Source organism: Schistocerca americana, chromosome X (assembly GCF_021461395.2).
Source record: "Schistocerca americana isolate TAMUIC-IGC-003095 chromosome X, iqSchAmer2.1, whole genome shotgun sequence".
In the NCBI taxonomy this organism is placed as follows: Eukaryota; Metazoa; Arthropoda; class Insecta; order Orthoptera; family Acrididae; genus Schistocerca; species Schistocerca americana.
In genome coordinates this window covers 290,888,595-290,907,698 of record NC_060130.1, presented here as the reverse complement: position 1 = coordinate 290,907,698, position 19,104 = coordinate 290,888,595, and the positions used below count along the sequence as shown (strand labels likewise).

At 40.4% G+C, this 19,104-nt stretch overlaps 1 non-coding gene across 1 annotated transcript; it reads right to left on the bottom strand.

Annotated features, from left to right (window-relative positions):
• Positions 1 to 2,097: 2,097 nt before the first annotated feature.
• Trnat-ugu lies at positions 2,098 to 2,171 on the bottom strand. The gene has a single exon. It is a non-coding gene; the product is annotated as a tRNA-Thr (tRNA).
• Between the last annotated feature and the right edge of the window lie 16,933 nt (positions 2,172 to 19,104).

Below are 19,104 nucleotides of genomic sequence, written 5' to 3'. Positions count from 1 at the left end.
CACTATGTATCCATACGTTCAGGCTACCTTTTCCCATGTTTTGAGCGTCCAATGGCGGTACTCACGCAACCAAGCTGATTTCGTGACTGTGACTTGTTGACGTAAGGTTGTGTTTGCTGACTCCTGTACCACACTACCACGATAGTATTACTGCTCACCGATTGTCCTCGTCCAGTTCTGAACTGGTGAGTTATTTGTTAAATTGTGTCCCCTCTGTCATCTTTTAATGTGATGTACCTGTTCTTTCCCGCCTCCTAATCTTTCTCGAACATTAGATCCATTTGAGAAGCCAATTACAGGCCTCGCCAAATATACAAACTGTTATACTGCAGTTTGACTCTCTTCATTACTCAAATCTTTGATATCAGGGCCGGTAGCCTCATTTTGCACTCTAAACTCGGCGAGACAAGGACTATCAACATATCAGAAACTCTGCAGCACGCTCTTTAGACCGTAAAATGCAGGGATATTATTAATTAGATAAGCTCGGACACAATAAAACATATAACTACATTTAATGTAATGAGAAAGCTAGAAGATAGATTAATTACCGGAAAGGGAACACGTGAATAGATATAGAACTAAAGTATAACATTTGTTCAATTTCAGTTAACTGGATTCTACATCTAAATCTAAATACATACTCCACATGCCACAGTATGGTGCACCACTACTAGTTATTTCCTTCCCTGTTCCACTCGCAAATAGATCGAAGGAGAAACGACTGTCTATATCCCTAATCTCTCTAGTCTTATCTTCATGGTCCTTATACGAAATGTACGTTGGCGGCGGTAGAATCGTTCTGTAGTCAACCTCAGTGCAGGTTCTCTAAATTTCCTCAAGAGTGCTTCTCGAAAAGAATGTAGCTTTCCCTCCACTGATTCACATTTGAGTTCCTGAAGCAACTCCGTAATACAGAGTATTGTTCGAACCTACCGGTAACATTTCTAGCATCCCGCTTCCGAATTGCTTCGATATCTTCCTTTAATCCGACCTGATGCGGATCCCAGACACTCAACACAACTCAACAATGGGTCGCACCTGTGTTCTATATGCGGTCCCCTTTACAGATGAATCACGCTTTGCTAAAATTCTCCAAATGAAGTCGACCTTTCGCCTTCCCTACTGCAATCCTTACACATTCATTCCAATTCATATTGCTTTGTCACGTAGCGCCTAGATATTTAATCGACGTGACTGTGGCAAACAGCACATTAATAAATCTGTACTCGAACATTATGGTTTTATTTTTCCTACTCATCTGCATTAACTTACATTTTTCTACATTTAAAGCTAGCCGACATTCATCACACAAACTAGAAATTTCATTTTCTGTTTATCCATTTTGGACATGGGACAGCGGCTGCACAAATATTTAGCAAAGAAATTCGCCAAACAGCCGTGTAAACTGAGAAGTTATTTTATTTTTGCTACCAGTTTCGGCAGTTCAATATGACATCTTCAGGCCGCATATGCACTTCTAACAACTGAACTTGACAACTTGCTGAGTTGTAAGTGATCCAAGTCCAGACGTTTAGCACGATCATAGTATTTGCAATACGAATTTCTTATCTCCAGCGGTTGCAATCAAGTCTTGGAAGGAAGCACTTGAGAATGCACGACATCCAGAAACAGATATCCCCTGTATGCCAATACCGATAATTTTTGAGAGGTGCATAAGGGGCCTGAAGATGGCATATTGAGCTGCCGAAACTCGTATCAGAAATAAAACAAAATAAATTCTCAATTTGCACTGCTGTTTGGCGAATTTCTTTGTTAAAGTCGAAATGTTGTCTAAGTCATCTTGTATCTGATAATTAATCGAAACGCCGGCCGGTGTGGCCGTGCGGTTCTAAGCGCTTCAGTTTGGAACCGCGTGACCGCTACGGTCGCAGGTTCGAATCCTGCCTCGGGCATGGATGTGTGTGATGTCCTTAGGTTAGTTAGGTTTAAGTAGTTCTAAGTTCTAGGGGACTGATGACCTCAGAACTTAAGTCCCATAGTTCTCAGAGCCATTTGAACCATTTTGATTAATTGAAACCATCAGCTGCCAACAGGTGTTGTTGATATACCTCGATGGGGACAGCTGGAAATGTGTGCCCCGACCGGGGGTCGAACCCGGGATCTCCTGCTTACATGGCAGACGCTCTCTCCACCTGAGCCACCGAGGACACAGATGAATAGCGCGACTGCAGGGACTTATCCCTTGCACGCTTCCCGTGAGACCCACATTTCCAACTGTCCACAATCTACATACGTAATGCTCCTAATAGATATTTGAGCATGCACTTATTACTCGCTCACACTAAGGTGACGATTCCCGTAAGAGTTCGGGCAACATGTGCGCATTCGCACAGACGAAGGTCAATGGCCAGGAACATTACGTATGTAGACTGCGGACAGTTGGGAATGTGGGTCTCACGGGAAGCGTGCAAGTGATAAGTCCCTGCATTCACGCTATTCATCTGTGTCCTCGGAGGCTCAGATGATAGTGTCTGCCATGTAAGCAGGAGATCCCGGGTCCGAGTCCCGGTCGGGGCACACATTTTCAGCTGTCCCCATCGAGGTCTATCAACAACACCTTTCGGCAGCTGAGGATTTCAATTAACTATCATTTATCCTAGAGAAGCTGCACGGTCATCAATGGTATCTGTTCTTCCGAGAACAGTCGTCAGAGTGGCACTGTGTCAAATGCTTTACGGAAATCTAGAAATATGGAATCCGTCTGTTGCCCTTCATCCACGGGTCGCAGCTGAGCTGAGTTTCGCAAGAGCGATGCTTTCTAAACCCGTGCTGATTTGTGGACAAAAGATTTTCCCTCTCAAGGAGATTTATTATATTCGAACTGAGAATATGTTGAAGTAATCTGCAGAAATCTAATATTAAGGATATTGGTCAGTAAGTTTCCGAGTCTCTTCGTTTCCTCTTCTTATCTACAGGAGTCACCTGCGCCTTTTTCCAGTCGCTTGGGAATTTGCGCTGGGATAGAGATTCGCGATAAATGCAGGCTAAGTAAGGGACGAATGCTGTAAAGTACTCTTTGTAGAACCGAAGTAGGTTTCCATAAGGACCTAGCGACTGATTTGTTTTCAACTCTATCAGTTGTTTCTCTATGCCAGCGATGCTTCGTACTGTTACGGCACAAAAAATTAAGGGGTATACATTAGAATTTTTTTTAGAAAAACTCACTCGGATTGCCTCAGAAAAATTCAAGTCATGCCAGAGACAGGGGTGGAAGCAGGAAGCGAGCCATCATGTGGCAAGAGGGTCAGATTGTATGCAGAGTAAGGAATAAGCATTCAGCAGAAAATAGAACATAAGACCGAAGAAAGCGAGTCAGTCGTGTTTGTTAGCTCGTAGCCGGCCGGTGTGGCGAACGGTTCTAGACGCTTCAGTCTGGAACCGCGCAACCGCTACGGTCGCAGTTTCGAATCCTGCCTCGGACATGGATGTGTGTGATGTCCTTAGGTTAGTTAGGTTTAAGTAGTTATATGTTCTAGGGGACTGATGACCTCAGATGTTAAGTCCCATAGTGCTCACAAGGGAACCTCCCCATCGCACCCCCCTCAGATTTAGTTATAAGTTGGCACAGTGGATAGGCCTTGAAAAACTGAACACAGATAAATTGAGAAAACAGGAAGAAGTTGTGTGGAACTGTGAAAAAATAAGCAAAATATACAAAATGAGTAGTTCGTGGCAAGATAGGCAACATCAAGGACACTAGGACCGCAGGAGCGCCGTGGTCTTGTGGTAACGTGAGCAGCTGCGGAACGAAAGGTCCGTGGTTCAAATCTTCCATCGAGATAAATGAACATTCAATGGCTGGCACATTGCCCTGTTCATTTTTGCAGTGAAAGACTGATTATATAGATCTGATCACTTGAAATACTTAGATTCAATTAATGTCCAGAAAGTGTAGTTGGATGGCTAGTCAACTTTATTATATATCTCCTTTCCGCCATTCTCAAGTATTTATGTTTAATTTAATTCTTTCTGGTGATTTAGTCAGTAACATAATCTTCTGTTGTCTTTCCTTAATGTCAGCGCAATTGAAATGATCAAACCGCTTTGTTTAAATAACTTCATGTATGTATAACTTAGTATGTATTTGCAATGTGTAACATTGTTTTTTTTTTTTTAATAAAGATTTTATTAAAAAAAAAAAGTGAAAACTTTAATTTTTTATTTTCAGTTTATGTGACAAAACTCTTATGTTTTCATCACTTTTTTGGGAGTGATTATCACATCCACAAGAAAACCTAAATCGGGCAAGGTAGAAGAATCCTTTTACCCATTCGCCAAGTGCACAAGTTAGGTGGGTCGACAACATATTCCTGTCATGCGACGCACATGCCGTCACCAGTGTCGCATAGAATATATCGGATGTGTTTTCCTGTGGAGGAATCGGTTGACCTATGACCTTGCGATCAAATGTTTTCGGTTCCGATTGGAGAGGCACGTCCTTTCGCCTACTAATCGCACGGTTTTGCGATGCGGTCGCAAAACACAGACACTAAACTTATTACAGTGAACAGAGACGTCAATGAACGAACGGACAGATAATAAATATGCAAAAATAAAGAAAGTAAAATTTTCACTCGTGGGAAGACTTGAACCAAGGACCTCTCCTTCTGCAGCTGCTCACGCTACCACGGGACCACGGCGCTACTGAGCTCACGTTTTCCTTGATGTTGCTATGTGGCCCATGGACTACTCAGTTTGTATATTTTGCTTGTTTTTTCACAGTTCCACACAACTTCTTCCTGTTTTCTCAATTGATCTGTGTTCAGTTTATCAAGGCCTATCCACTATGCCAAGTTATAACTAAATCTGAGGGGGGTGCGATGGGGAGGTTCCCTTGTCAGAGCCATTTCTGAGAACACATTCAGTCATTACGAACCGACCTTTGCGTCATAGTCTCACGCTGGCTCCCTTTAAACACTCCAGCTCTCGTGATGAGTTGATCATTGGGATCTATGGCATTCATAGTAATAACACTCGATTCCACGATTACGATACTATAGCGAATCTACGTACTAGATGCTCCAGCACAGTCTATGAACTAGCCGAAGATGTACTCAAGACGGTGGCCTTCACCGGATGAACATCATGCTCCTCGCCACCTACCATCTACTGATGGGGAAACTGGCTGTCTTTTGACAACAACACATTTCAGAAGTACTGCCATACCGGACTTCAACACGGAAGACAGCAACTGGACCTCGTTCAACATTCAGGCACCTTCGGGTGCTGAAACCTACCAGGGGTAAGGAGGAGATCAGCCGACCACGGGGCTTTTGACACCAGGTACATCGCCGATGGGTCATCAAGGGTCATCGCAAAATTCGGTTTGGGACCGAGTACACTCCACAGCCGGCGCAAGAATGATTCGCGCTAGGCAGCCGGCGCCCCACTCGTCGACATCATTTCCTGGGCGTGCAAACGCTGAGCTGACTGGACGGATGTCAACTAGAATCCAATACGCATCTGAATTAGCAACAGTTGAAGCTGCTGCAGAAGAACGACAACTTCTAAATATTGTGAATAAATAATTGTACTCTAAGAATATTTTAATGGTGTTGTTGGCGCTTCACAGGTTCCCAACACCTATCCTGACATCGCGCACAGGTGACTCCGCTCGGCCGTCAGTATTACTATGTGCTCCATACGGAAGTCTGTGCGATGGTCAAACGACGGTATGTTAGAACGATCTCGTGCGTGAACGATTTATTAAATGCGATATTTAAAACTTCGGTTATACTTTTGCTACCTTCTGCTGCCACAACAGACTGGTCAACGAGTGTATGAACAGAAGCCTTACCCACTTAGCGATTTTACGTAGAACCAGAATTTTCTCTCGGTTTCGGCAAGATCTGTTGCTAAGGTATGATGGTGGTAGCTGTTGTAAGCTTCGAGCATCGATCTTTTTACAAACGCATGGATTTCTATTGACTTTTGTCTGTCGTCATATGCACGTTCTCTTTTCAACCGAGAGTGCAACAGCCACGGTGGGCCTTTTCCGTCCTTAATCCGCTTACTTGGCACATATTTCTCCAGAGTACGATTTATTATCCGTTTATACTTTGTCCATAATTCCTCTACATCCATCGTACTGGAACTAATTTATGTCAGTTCACTGTCTAAGTGGGATGCTAACAACCGATGACCTTAGTAGTTTGGTCCCTTAGGAATTCACATATTTGGGATGCTAACAATTGTCTATCTGCTTGTCCTATCAGAAATACTTTCGTAACTTTCTTCACTGATTTATTAACTTAAGTACCCATCGTAACTATTGTAACAGCATGGCCACAAATTTCTATCTCTATACTGACGCCGTCAATTAGGTCAGTCCAGTTTCTACCTACGAAGTCTAAAATATTTCCACTGCGTGTCCAATCAACAGAATACAGTCATTAGGTAATTGTAATTCCACGTACGCTGCTAAGTTTGGCTTCTTTTATTTTTACGACAGTCCTATTTCGGCTGAATTGCCATCATTTTCTAATTTTATTCGTCATTATTTCGTTATTATATATTTTTTACATTAGTGTGGTAGTTTTGACATCCACGCGATATCGATATTTCTGTCACCATCTATTTGTTTGTTAATTACTTTTCTTAAGTGTTATTGGAGTAATAGTGGTTGGTTATAACCTTATCTAACTTGCTACTTCATGTAACTGTCAGATTATATTTTGTATATCAGCATTTTCGTGACAGCTTATATAACAAATAATTCAGCGATTTGTTTCGTTGCAGACAGTTCTGTTTATCACTGTTGCTATGTAGTTTTTGATCTTTGCTACTGCCATACTTTTTCCGTGTATTATATCTATATATTTTGTTTTTTACAATTGTACATATTCCTTAACTTTCGGTATTATTTACAAATTTTGGTACTTCTGTTTTCCTAGTTATTACTTATTTTACTTATTATTTGCACGTTCATATGACATCGCCGAATACTGTCATTGTAATCCATTTTCGTATACGAATTTCGGTATAGGATGTGTTTGCATTTGGACAGCTTGCTCTAAATTATCTACTGTGTGCTACTCGGTCTTCTGTCGAAGGAAAAAAGTAGATGGATTGTCTCTAACGTCTTCTCGGTACCTAATGGTGAAGTTTATAACCGTTCGACCTATGTAGAATTTATTGTAGTCTTTGCATTGGATTTTGTATATTCTTGGGTTTGAGTATATTGGTGATTTTGTTTTACCCGATTGAATTTGTGATCTATGATTGTGTCTTATTACATTTGTGTTTCTTTTATTAGTGCTTTAATTTTGTTAGATATCTTTCTCAGATATGTAATTGGTATATAAGTAAATTTTGGTTTTTCTGGTATTTCTCGTATAAGTGTTTTTTGTTTTTTTAAACGTATACTGTCCTGGTTTCGTGTGCATATTTGAGCGCTTTTGAGTGTCACAGATTTGCATTAGTAATGTTATCTGTTGGAGTGGGCTTCCAGTAAATTTCGAATTTGTTAATGTTTTTTATGGTTAGGTCGATGAAATTTATTGCTTTATTGTTTTCTGGTTCTACTGTAAATTTCATTTTATGTTGCAGTGAACACAGTGACTTGTGTTTGTCTCTAGCTATTAACATTAGTGTATTATACACGTATTCATAATAATACAGGAATTTTGTGGCGAACATGTTCGTGTTGCTGAAAAATTATTCTCTAGCGTGTTTAAGAATATATCCTCGATTCTCCCAGACATGCTGCATCCCATGGCCATTACAACTGTTTGTGTATAAATTTTATTGTTAAATTGGAAGTAGTTTTGTTGTAGCACTAATTTTAGTAGTTGTATAATTTCGTTGGTGCTTGTTATTAAAGTTTTTCTGTATTTTAGTATGTTATTTTCAATACTTGTGATTGTTCATAGCTCAAAATATTTCCAGGAGTGTATATTGTTATAGATATATCGATGCTACACTAATGCTAATAGTTGCAGGCAATACAGACATCCAACAAATACATGAGTCACTGAATGAACTGTGTCCTGAAGTGAAATTTATAGGAGAACCAGAAAACAATGAAGCAATAAATTTCCTCTGTGTAACCATAGAAACATTAACAACACACATACATATGGAATTTACTGTTAGTGCACTGCAACAGAAAACATTAATAATACAAATTCGTGCCACCCAAAAGCACCTAAACACGCATACTTTCGTGCTGTAATCCATAGAATAATAAACCTATCACTAGAACAATGGTCGGCAAACTCATTAGTCACAGAGCCAAATATCTACAGTATAACGACTGAAATTTCTTTTGAGAGCCAACTTTTTTAAACTAAACAATATAGGGAATATTATCACAAACATAATTAGGGCACTCCTAAGCTTGCCTTTGCCAAACACATCCTCAGTCTGATTGAGAAACTTTCGTTATGCTCAACCCCTTCCATCTGTTCCCTACACACACTTCTTGTACACTTCTTTCGTCTATCTCCTTTCGTTCATCGTCTCTACCTTTATGTCCAAATCATTTCAACATACCTTTCTCAATACTCGATACTACATGTTCCTTCACTCCACAATGCTACTTAAATTTAACTTAATAGACTGTAATTAAAGTTTTAAGTCTTAGATAAACTACAGGTACATTGAATGAAACTTAAAACTGATATTATTTATTGATACAGTTACTTTGCAAGGTATCAATCAAATTAAATCATAAAAATGATTAACAAACACTAATGTGAACTATGGCCTTGTATCTCTTCAGAAAGTTTTGGTATGTTAAGTTTGTATGTCGTTTTAATTTTTGGCACGATTTCACATGCTCATCATTAAGAATACTTAATTTACTCTTCAGAAGGTTCATATTTCAAAATGATTGCTCACATAAATATGTGGACTCAAATACAGAAAGAATGCTAGATTTTTCGGTGTGTGTGTGTGTGTGTGTGTGTGTGTGTGCGAAAAATTACAACCACTCAATTATGGCAGGTTCAACTCATGTTATCTGAGCCCCCAATCTGGTAATGTGTCTCCTATACTTGTATGCTGTGACTCTGTCATTTCTGCTAGCATTGAATCAGAGGCCCCTTGGGCTGCAAGGGTTTGGGCAGCACTATGTTGGACTTGACAGGGGCAGTATGTGCTGAGTAGGAGTACCACTACTCTGTGCAAATTGCTTCAGTGTGGTGTCAATTAACAAATAACTCACTCCTGCTGTTTGTCTACTGGTGTATTAGTAGACTATTGACTACATACTGTCTGCATACAGCTATAACGAGCAACTCTGAGACACATAAGTACTTTATTAAAATAGAGGGAAATATTGTTCTCTACAACGCCGTCAGTGGCATTCTGACACATACAAATCATAGAATTGACCATTAAGTTATTACGTTACATTATTAGTCAATGCCATTTTTTGTGTAATATTTTATGACATCATTAATTTATCCACAGTGCAACTCGGATTCACATACTATTCTGCCTCATGAAACTACACTATAAATATACGTTAGCAGAACCAGCTTGCTTTGTTAGTCCAACAACGATTCTTAGGTGGAGCATAATGTTCGCTTGGAGGTGGAATATCGCATGCACAGTGACATCTAGGATTATACTATACAATAAGACAATTGGGATCGACTGTTTGACATGGATAATCTCCAGTTGTAGAGTAAAACCTATATATTTATATCTCAAACCACAAGCCCAGGAGTGAACAAAGTCATTAGTAACCACATTACAGATTTCATAAAGTATCCAGACATTCGACTATGGGAAACTTTTACGTCTTCCTTGGCTAAAGAACATGATATTACCCAACCAGAGACCATTACAAAATGGATCGTGTAGTTGATCCCCGTGCAGGACTGTTTAGCCATCTACACGATGACTTGTACCCTTCTTTGTTATGGACTATAATTACTTTACTTTGGCAATTATTGATATTAAGTGTATACTTCTGTTGAGGTAGCATCGTGATTTGGTAGGATCTCTCACGTCATTTCTGGTTGTGAACACTAAATTTTACATATACGTCTGCAGCTACATATGCATATTAGTATGTTATAAAGAATAACATCTTTTTAATACGTGTCGTGGCATTCAGTTAGCAATTAGCAATTATAACAATGGAAGGTGGTCATACAATATCTTGCATTAGACGTATTTAATGCCTCATGGTTCTTGCAAGGTGTGCGTTATCTCACTAATAGTACAACTTTATTTTTGCTCGAATTCTCGTAGAGGTCTTGTTTATATTAGTAGAAGCATGCATTTTAATGAGTTATCCAGACAGTTTAGATGAAGCAGTATTTAAATTTTGGAGCTCCATTGTGGTTGAAAAATATGTAACATCTCATAATATATAGTAGGTAGTTTTATTGATTTCTGAGATACCGACTCTGACATTGTCTTTCGAAATGTCACACTTCTCACTGTTACCGTCTTTGGCTGTGTGTTTATAAACTATTCCTTTCGTTCTGCAGTTCAAGTAACTTATCATATCAAAGAGCCTCATTCCTTCCTTCCTTATAAGACAATTGTGTTGTACACTATGAATCGTTGTGTAGTTGAGTATAGTTCTTTTTTACAATTTTTGCGATGCATAGTTTCCCAAAATGCATCTGCAGTTGCTTACAGCGATTTCTCTTGTGCTTAATTTCTATTAGGTCCTATGACCTAGACACTCGATATAAACATAGCACTTTTTGGGTTGCCGATGTACTTTGCAAACATTTTTGGAATTGTGGAAAATAATACAGTCGATGAAGCTTTTAGATAGCTGTTGTTATTTTACATAGCCTTCAGCACACCTGTGTCATTTGTAATAGCAGCATTAATTGGCGATCAGTAGCATCGAATATATTTTTCTAGTGAATAACCATATGCATTATCTTCGTCCCCTCCAAAATGGTGCTTGAGAAGAATTTAAATGCTGAAATATTTAATTTGCAGGCGTATTGTGACCTACATCAAGAGTAGGCCTAATTAGTTGTATTCAGTCAGTCAGTTTACTTGCTTGCTTGCCTGCTAAGCATTGCATTTTAGCTAATAAGTATTTTTCTGCAGTTATAAGCCTGATCAGGCTAGTTTTATAACATCAAACCTTTAGGCTTACCGTCTTAAACGTCATCTGTTATTGGGCATGAAAATCTTGCATTAGAGTACCTACTTCAGAATTTTGGGCATTAATTTGGCGAATATGTGGATATGTGGAAATTAACTTGCATTGTCTTTTACACTGCAGATATATTTTGTCAATATCGTGAAGTCACAGTAATTGATTTGAGTCTCACAACGTTGTTTCATGTTTTCAACTAGGATCTACATAATGGGTGCAAACATCGCAGTTTTTGCACTGTGTATGTATTTTGCAGATCATTTAGAGTATTGCAACATATTATATGTTGAAAATAATTAATTTAAGACTCCATTGCGTTTTTAGCATTGGAGCACTCTGCTGGTAAAAGTGAGAATTACTCATACTACAAAAAATGAACTATCAACTATTCTACAGTACAGCCAGCTATTGGTGGCAGTAATAACCTCAAAGAAAATTGTGGTACAAAGAATTACCTTTGTTCATTTTCTACAATGCATCCATCTGCTGGTGACAGGAGGACACCTTTTCTAAAGTGCAGCCATATGCTGGTGACAGGAGCAAGTGGGTTGTGAAAACGGACTTGATTTTATTTCGCGTTTTCAGCGTTTGTGGGATAGTATTTAAGGTAAAACTCATTTTCGACAAATGCGAATTCCTAATTCGTTATTTATATTTTATAAGTGAATGCTGGTTTTCAATTATTTATAGACAAATATGCTGTCCACTCATTCCAATATGCCATGGCAAATGACATATATCTTCAAATGAAATTGGCCAATCTCATGGGTGAGCCAGTATTTAAACGAATTTTTGGGAGTCAGTAACACAAACATAGTTGACGAAATTTTTCGGTATTTTAGGGAATTCATACTTTTTATTGTATTTGTTGTAGGGAGGACTAGATGGGTCATTAATGTGCCAGCCAATCACCTGAAATTCACACTTCTTTCAGAAGATTTCCTGGAAGGTTCCATTTCCCATACTTCATCCTTTGCACTCCACCGAACAGAAATGCGTCCCTGTTTTATAACAGGAAACGTGCTTTGGCGCTTCCCATAAGATTTTTCGGTCAGCTTATGACCATCATTTGTGACTCCGTGCATTTCTTTGCACCAAAACATTATTATTTTACCTTCTTCCACCATCAAAGCTCTTTCTCCAGGTACGCTATTCAGATTTTTCTTAGTGTCACCAGGGAGTAACCTTCCACTCCCTCTGGTCATGCTACAGGTGTTAGGCAACCATTAGCATCGGAAACTACCGCCGCCATGCAACGCTCTCTTTCAGGGCAGTAAATTTTCCCCCTGCAGAACGCAATAAGACGCTTCCCAGGCCCTCTTTAGTTGCTAGCAGCTTCTGAGCAATGCAACGCCATTTCCGTGCTCAGCCTGAATTAACTCCCAGATATGCAGTACCACAGAAGTTGTTGGTATGTTGTGCTAGCCACTATCACCCAATGAAATGATTAATATTCCGATCAATACCTTCACTGCCCGATAACAATGGTGAAATCGCTGATGACAGTGCCACTAAAGCACAGTTATTAAAGACGGTTTTCCGAAACTCCTTCAGCAAAGAAGACGAAGTAAATATTCCTGAATTCCAGTCAAGAACAAGTGTCAATATGAGAAACATAGAAGTAGATATCCTCGGTGTAACAAAGCAGCTTAAATCACTTAATAAAGTCAAGACCACCGGTCCAAACTGTATACCAGTCAGGTTTCTCTCACATAAAGAGATATAATAGCTCCATATTTAGCAATTATATACAACCGCTCGCTCACAGAAAGATCCGTACCTAAAGACTGGAAAATTGCTCAAGTCACACCAATACCCAAAAAGGGAAGTAGGAATAATCCGCTGAATTACAGGCCCATATCTCAAACGTCGATTTGCAGTAGGGTTTTGGAACATATACAGTATTCGAACATTATGAAGTACCTCGAAGAAAATGATTTATTGACATATAGACAGCACGGATTCAGAAAATATCGTTCTTACGAAACACAAATAGCTCTTTATATTCATGAAGTAATGAGTTCTATGGATAGGGGATGTCAAATTGATTCCATATTTTTAGATTTCAAGAAAGCTTTCGATACCGTTCCTCACAAGCGTCTTCTAACCAAACTGCGTGCCTATGCAATATCGCCTCAGTTGTGTGACTGGATTCATGATTTCCTGTCAGAAAGGCCACAATTCGTAGTAATTGACAGAAAGTCATCGGGCAAAACAGAAGTAATATCCGGCGTTTCTCAAGGAAGTGCTATAGGCCCTTTGCTGTTCCTGATCTATGTTAACGACATAGGAGACAATCTGAGTAGCCGTCTTAGTTTGTTTGCAGATGATGCTGTCATTTACCGTCTTGTAAAGTCATCAGATGACCAAAACGACTAGAAAAATGATTTAGATAAGATACCTGTATCGTGCGAAAAGTGGCAATTAACCCTGAATAAAGAAAAGTGTGAAGTTATTCACATGGGTACTAAAAGAAATCCGCTAAATTTCGATTACGCGATAAGTCACACAAATCTGAAGGCTGTAAATTCAACTAAATATTCAGGGATTACAATTACAAATAATCTAAATTGTGGGTAGAGCAAACCAAAGATTGCGATTCATTGACAGAACACTTAAAGGTGCAACAGGTCTACAAAAAAAGACTGCTTACACCACGCTTGTCCGCCCTATTCTGGAGTATGCTGTGCGGTGTGGGATCCGCATCAGGTGGGACTGATGGATGACATCGAAAAAGTACAAAGAAGGGTAGCTCGTTTTCTATTATCGCGAAATAGGGGAGATAGTGCTACAGACATGATACGTGAATTGGAGTGGCAATCATTAAAACAAAGGCGTTTTTCGTTGCGACTGGATCTCATGAAATTTCAATCACCAGTTTTCTCGTACGATAGGGAAACATTCTGTTGACAGCCACCTCCATAGGGAGAAATGATCATCACGATAAAATAAGAGAAATCAGGACTCGCACAGAAAAAATAAAGTGCTCGTTTTTCCCGCGCGCCGTTCGAGAGTGGAACGGTAGAGAGACAGCTTGAAGGTGGTTCATTGAATCCTCTGCCAGGCACTTGATTGTGAATTGCAGAGTAATCACGTAGATGTAGATGATCTAATATAACAAAAATCTAAAAGAATATTAAGTGTATGGCGGCAAAATCTTGCCACCGTATAACTGTTTCACTTGTTTGCGATGGCTACCATGTAAAGAGGTAGATTATAGAACTGCAAAATTATATATTGGTATTAGCTCCATGTTCTGGCCAAGATGGGCCAATTGGAACAGACCAACTGCTGTGTCATCCTCTGGATGCAGTATGGAGGGGGAGGGGGGGGGGGGCATAGGGTGATGACACTGCTGTCCTGTTCCTTGACCTTGGATCCAAAGTCAAGCAGCTCCTCAGTTGGCATTCTGAGGCTGAATGCACCCCGTCCAGTCCTCTCATCAAGCAAAAATCCCTGGTAGTACCGGGAATCAAACCCAGTTCCTCTGTATAGCAGCCAAGCTGTTGATATAATCCCACATTAATGATTACACTCACGTGGACTGGTTTCCTGTGTACGTATATTAAATATGTGTTGTCTATACAGGTGATCTTAAGACTAGACCCTGAATTTTGACAACATTATATTTGGTAATTGGACACAGGCAATACATCTTACATGTTTTATCAAAGCTGATGACCTAGTACTTAGTATTTCATTCATACATACTTGCACTGATAAGCTAAAACTTTGCGACCATTTGCTTACTAGCATGTTGGCCCATTTATGGAACGTAATACAACAGCAGTTCTGCAAGGGATACATTCGACAAATCCTTGGTAGGTTTCCAGAAGTACCATATCTGATCACAAGTATCTGAACACTCCTATGTAATGTGGAAGTGACCACTGGATGTCACGAGAGGCAGACCCGCCAGTACAAAATAAGGCAGGAAGTATTCTGTTGTCAGTAGTGAAGCAATAACAGCAGAGTGTGTTGACCAGGAGAACTTAGTGACTTAGAACGTGGACTAGTCATTGGATATCAGTAGAGTACCAGATCCATAACGAAAATTTCAACCCTTCTGAAGCTGGCCAAATCGACCGTTGGTAATGTGATTGTGAAGCGGAAATGCGAACGAACAATCACAGGCAGACCACATATACTGGAGCATTGCGGATGGTGGTTGTAAAAAAATCGAATAAAATCAGCGAAGGAATCATTAGTGATCTCCAAAGCGCTACCAGCAGTCCAGGTAGCACAGTGACTGTTATAAAGAAAGGGGTACAACCGAAACAAACATTCATGAAGTCGAATCTAAGTGGCGCTTGAGGTGGTGTAAAGGACGACGCCACTGGACAATGGAAGTCTGGAAACAAGTGATTTAGAGTGAAGAATCACGCTATACCCTGTGCCAATTCAATGGAAGGGTTTGGGTTTGGCGAGTACCTGGAGACAGTTACCTGCTGTCATTTGTAGTGCCAACGTTAAAGTGTGAAGGAGCCGATGTTATGGTATGGGGATGATTTTCGTAGTTAGGATGTGGTCCCTTACGACGATTAAGAAAACGCTAAATGCGGAAGTATATGAACAAATTAACTGCATTGGGTATTGCGTATATTAGGAGAACAGTTGCGAGACAACGATTCGTTTGTATTAGCATGGCAATGCTCCCTCTGATAAAGCAGCAAATGTGAGGCAATGGTTTGCTCAGAGTCCCGACCTCAACCCAATGGAAAATCTTTCGTATGAGTTACAGTGTCGACTTCGCTCCATAAAAAGAATGGTTCAAATGGCTCTGAGCACTATGGGACTTAACTTCTGACGTCATCAGTCCCATAGAACTTAGAACTACTTAAACCTAACTAACTTAAGGACACCACACACATCCATGCCCGAGGCAGGATTCGAACCTGCGACCGTAGCGGTAGCGTGGTTCCAGACTGTAGCGCCTAGAACCGCTCGACCACTCCGGCCGGCCTTCGCTCCATACCAAAGGGTCCAACATCACTATCTCCACTGGTTTGGGCTCTCAAGGAGGCTCCTGACAGACTTTCGGACACTTCATTGAAAAGATTTCCAGCAGATTTCAAGCCGGCATAAAGACGAAGGGTGGACACACCCCACATTAATGACCACTAATAGTTGTCCAAATACTTTTGATTAGATAGCGTATGTGGTATCTGGTGTCTACATGCAGGTCACGAAGCTCCCATAAATTGTGGACCGGTGGTTTGTGTCATGCTACCTTAGATTTCATGCAAGCCCAGGTGACCCCATAACATAATACTGCCTCCAATCGCCTCCATCCGTGGCGCAGAGCATGTTTCGAGCAGTCGTTCGCCTGGATGCTGGCGTATTCTGACACGACAGTCGATCTGGTGTAGCAAAAATCTTGATACATTCACCCAGGTGACACGTTTTCGTTGATCCACGGTCCAATCTCGATGATTCCAAGCCCACTACAGTTGTCATTGACGATGCCCCTGGGCCAACATGGGAACACGTGGGGGTCTTCTTCAGTGTGCACTGAACGGTGTGCTCTGAGACACTCGGGCCTCCACCAGCACTGTATTCTGGTATCAGATCTGCCACAGATCGCCGCCTGTCCGCCTTTGCAGAGCAATCAAGTTCCCAACCTCCGACATCGAACACCTTCTCGCCTACTCGCAGTTCCACCGCCTTTCCAAAGCTTCCCGTAGATGCTCATGACAGTAACACACGAACATCCAAATCGCTTCGCTCTTTCGAAAGTACTCGTTCCCAGATACAGAACCATAACAAACTGTCAGTATCGCTAATTTCAATGGATTTCCCCATTTGCGCCTGCATAGATGGTAGAATGATGTATCAGTCATCCCTGATGCGTTTATATACTTTCCTTATAGCGCCGCGTGCCTTCAGCGCCATCAAGTGGCATTCAATCTCACAGTGGTCACAGTGAGTTGCCTCATTAGTGAACGATCAGTATTTCTACTTACTAAATGATTTTATAGTATTATTCTGTGGATCTATGATCTCTCGCATTGCACTAGGTATCACTGTACAGCTGACTTTTATATGGAACTGTGTTAGTCTCCACAAAAGTTAATTTAGACGAGCCACGACAGTTAAATCTATTAGACGCACTATTTTAACGGCAATCATTAACAGATATGTCAAAGTTCTTTTGAATTTAGATCTTGCGAAATTGCAATTTTATTTTCCGTTACGAAACAGTGAACCGTTATTAAACGTATTTTACTACTGGCTGTAGTGCTGTGAAGATGGCAATTGCTTACCACAATTGATAGTTGTATTGTGTACATATATTAAGATCGTCAGTTAAAATATTTCAACCTGAAGTGATCACTGTCTACTCCAAAAATGACTGTGTCATTCTTTCGAAACACGAAAGTTCGTTGGTGTTAATGCTCTGCGTCACGTCAGATACATGTTCCTTTCCCTCGTGCTGAAGCAACTATATTATCATTAAATAGTACTGCGTACTTTTTTGACAGCATTCGACAATCCTTAAGACTGATATAGCCATCAGTTGCAGTCAGTAGTGAAGTTGTTCATACTTAAAGAACCTGGATGTTATGTTAGAAGGAACCGGCTATATCACAGAAAATCTGGACTTCGTATCAACACTTGGGAACAAGCAACGGAAAAAGGAGCATTTATTAACTCTCAAAGCATTATGGATATATTTCAATTTTTTTTAAATTCTTTATTCAAATTAGTAAAATTATACATATCAGCCCACTACCTAAGTGCATTAGTAGGTCCTAATTTCATATTACTTTAAATTTCTGCGGCTTAATTTCTAACACTACAGCTACAATACTATCATTCCTTCACCACTACAGGGTTCTCTAATCTACTAACAAGGGAACCTCCCCATCGCACCCCCCTCAGATTTTGTTGTAAGTTGGCACAGTGGATAGGCCTTGAAAAACTGAACACAGATCAATCGAGAAAACAGGAAGAAGTTGTGTGGAACTATGAAAAAAATAATCAAAATATTCAAATTGAGTAGTCCATGCGCAAGATAGGCAAGATCAAGGATAGTGTGAGTACACGAGCGCCGTGGTCTCGTGGTTAGCGTAAGCAGCTGCGGAACGTGGGGTCCTTCGTTCAAGTCTTCCCTTGAGTAAAATTTTATTTTCGCAAAGTTATGATCTGTCCGTTCGTTCATTGACGTCTCTGTTCACTGTAATAAGTTTAGTGTATGTGGTTTGCGACCGCACCGCAAAACCGTGCGATTAGTAGACGAAAGGACGTGCCTCTCCAATGGGAACCGAAAACATTTGATCGCAAGGTCATAGGTTAACCGATTCCTCCACAGGAAAACACGTCTGATATATTCTATACGACACTGGTGACGGCATGTGCGTCACATGACAGGAATATGTTGCCGACCCACCTAACTTGTACACTTGGCGAATGGGTAAAAAGATTCTTCTACCTTGGCAGATTTAGGTTTTCTTGTGGATGTGATAATCACGCCCAAAAAAGTGATGAAAACATAAGATTTTGTCACATAAACTAAAAATAAAAAATTAAAATTTTCACTCCACGGAAGACTTGAACTAAGGACCTTTCACTTCGCAGCTGCGCACGCTAACCCTGAGACTACGGCACTCCTTGATTGTACTTCCTTTATGTTGCATATCTTACGCTGGGACTATTCAGTTTGTATATTTTGTTTATTTTTTTCATAGTTCTACACAACTTCTTCCTGTTTTCTAGATTGATCTGTGTTCAGTTTTTCAAGGCCTATTCACTGTGCCAACTTATAACTAAATCTGAGGGGGGTGCGATGGGGAGGTTCCCTTGTAAGTGCTAGTTGATTTTAGCTTCATCTATAACTGTTATTGTTAGAGTGCAACTTTATTTATCCTATTGATCTACACTACCTGCAGCGTTACAAGTGTGCCTACAAACCTATGTTATTATTGGCCTTGCCCACCGAGCTAACCCCAGTGGGAGTGCCCCTGGCACTGGGTGGCCAATGACTTTGCTTCGCTTAGAGA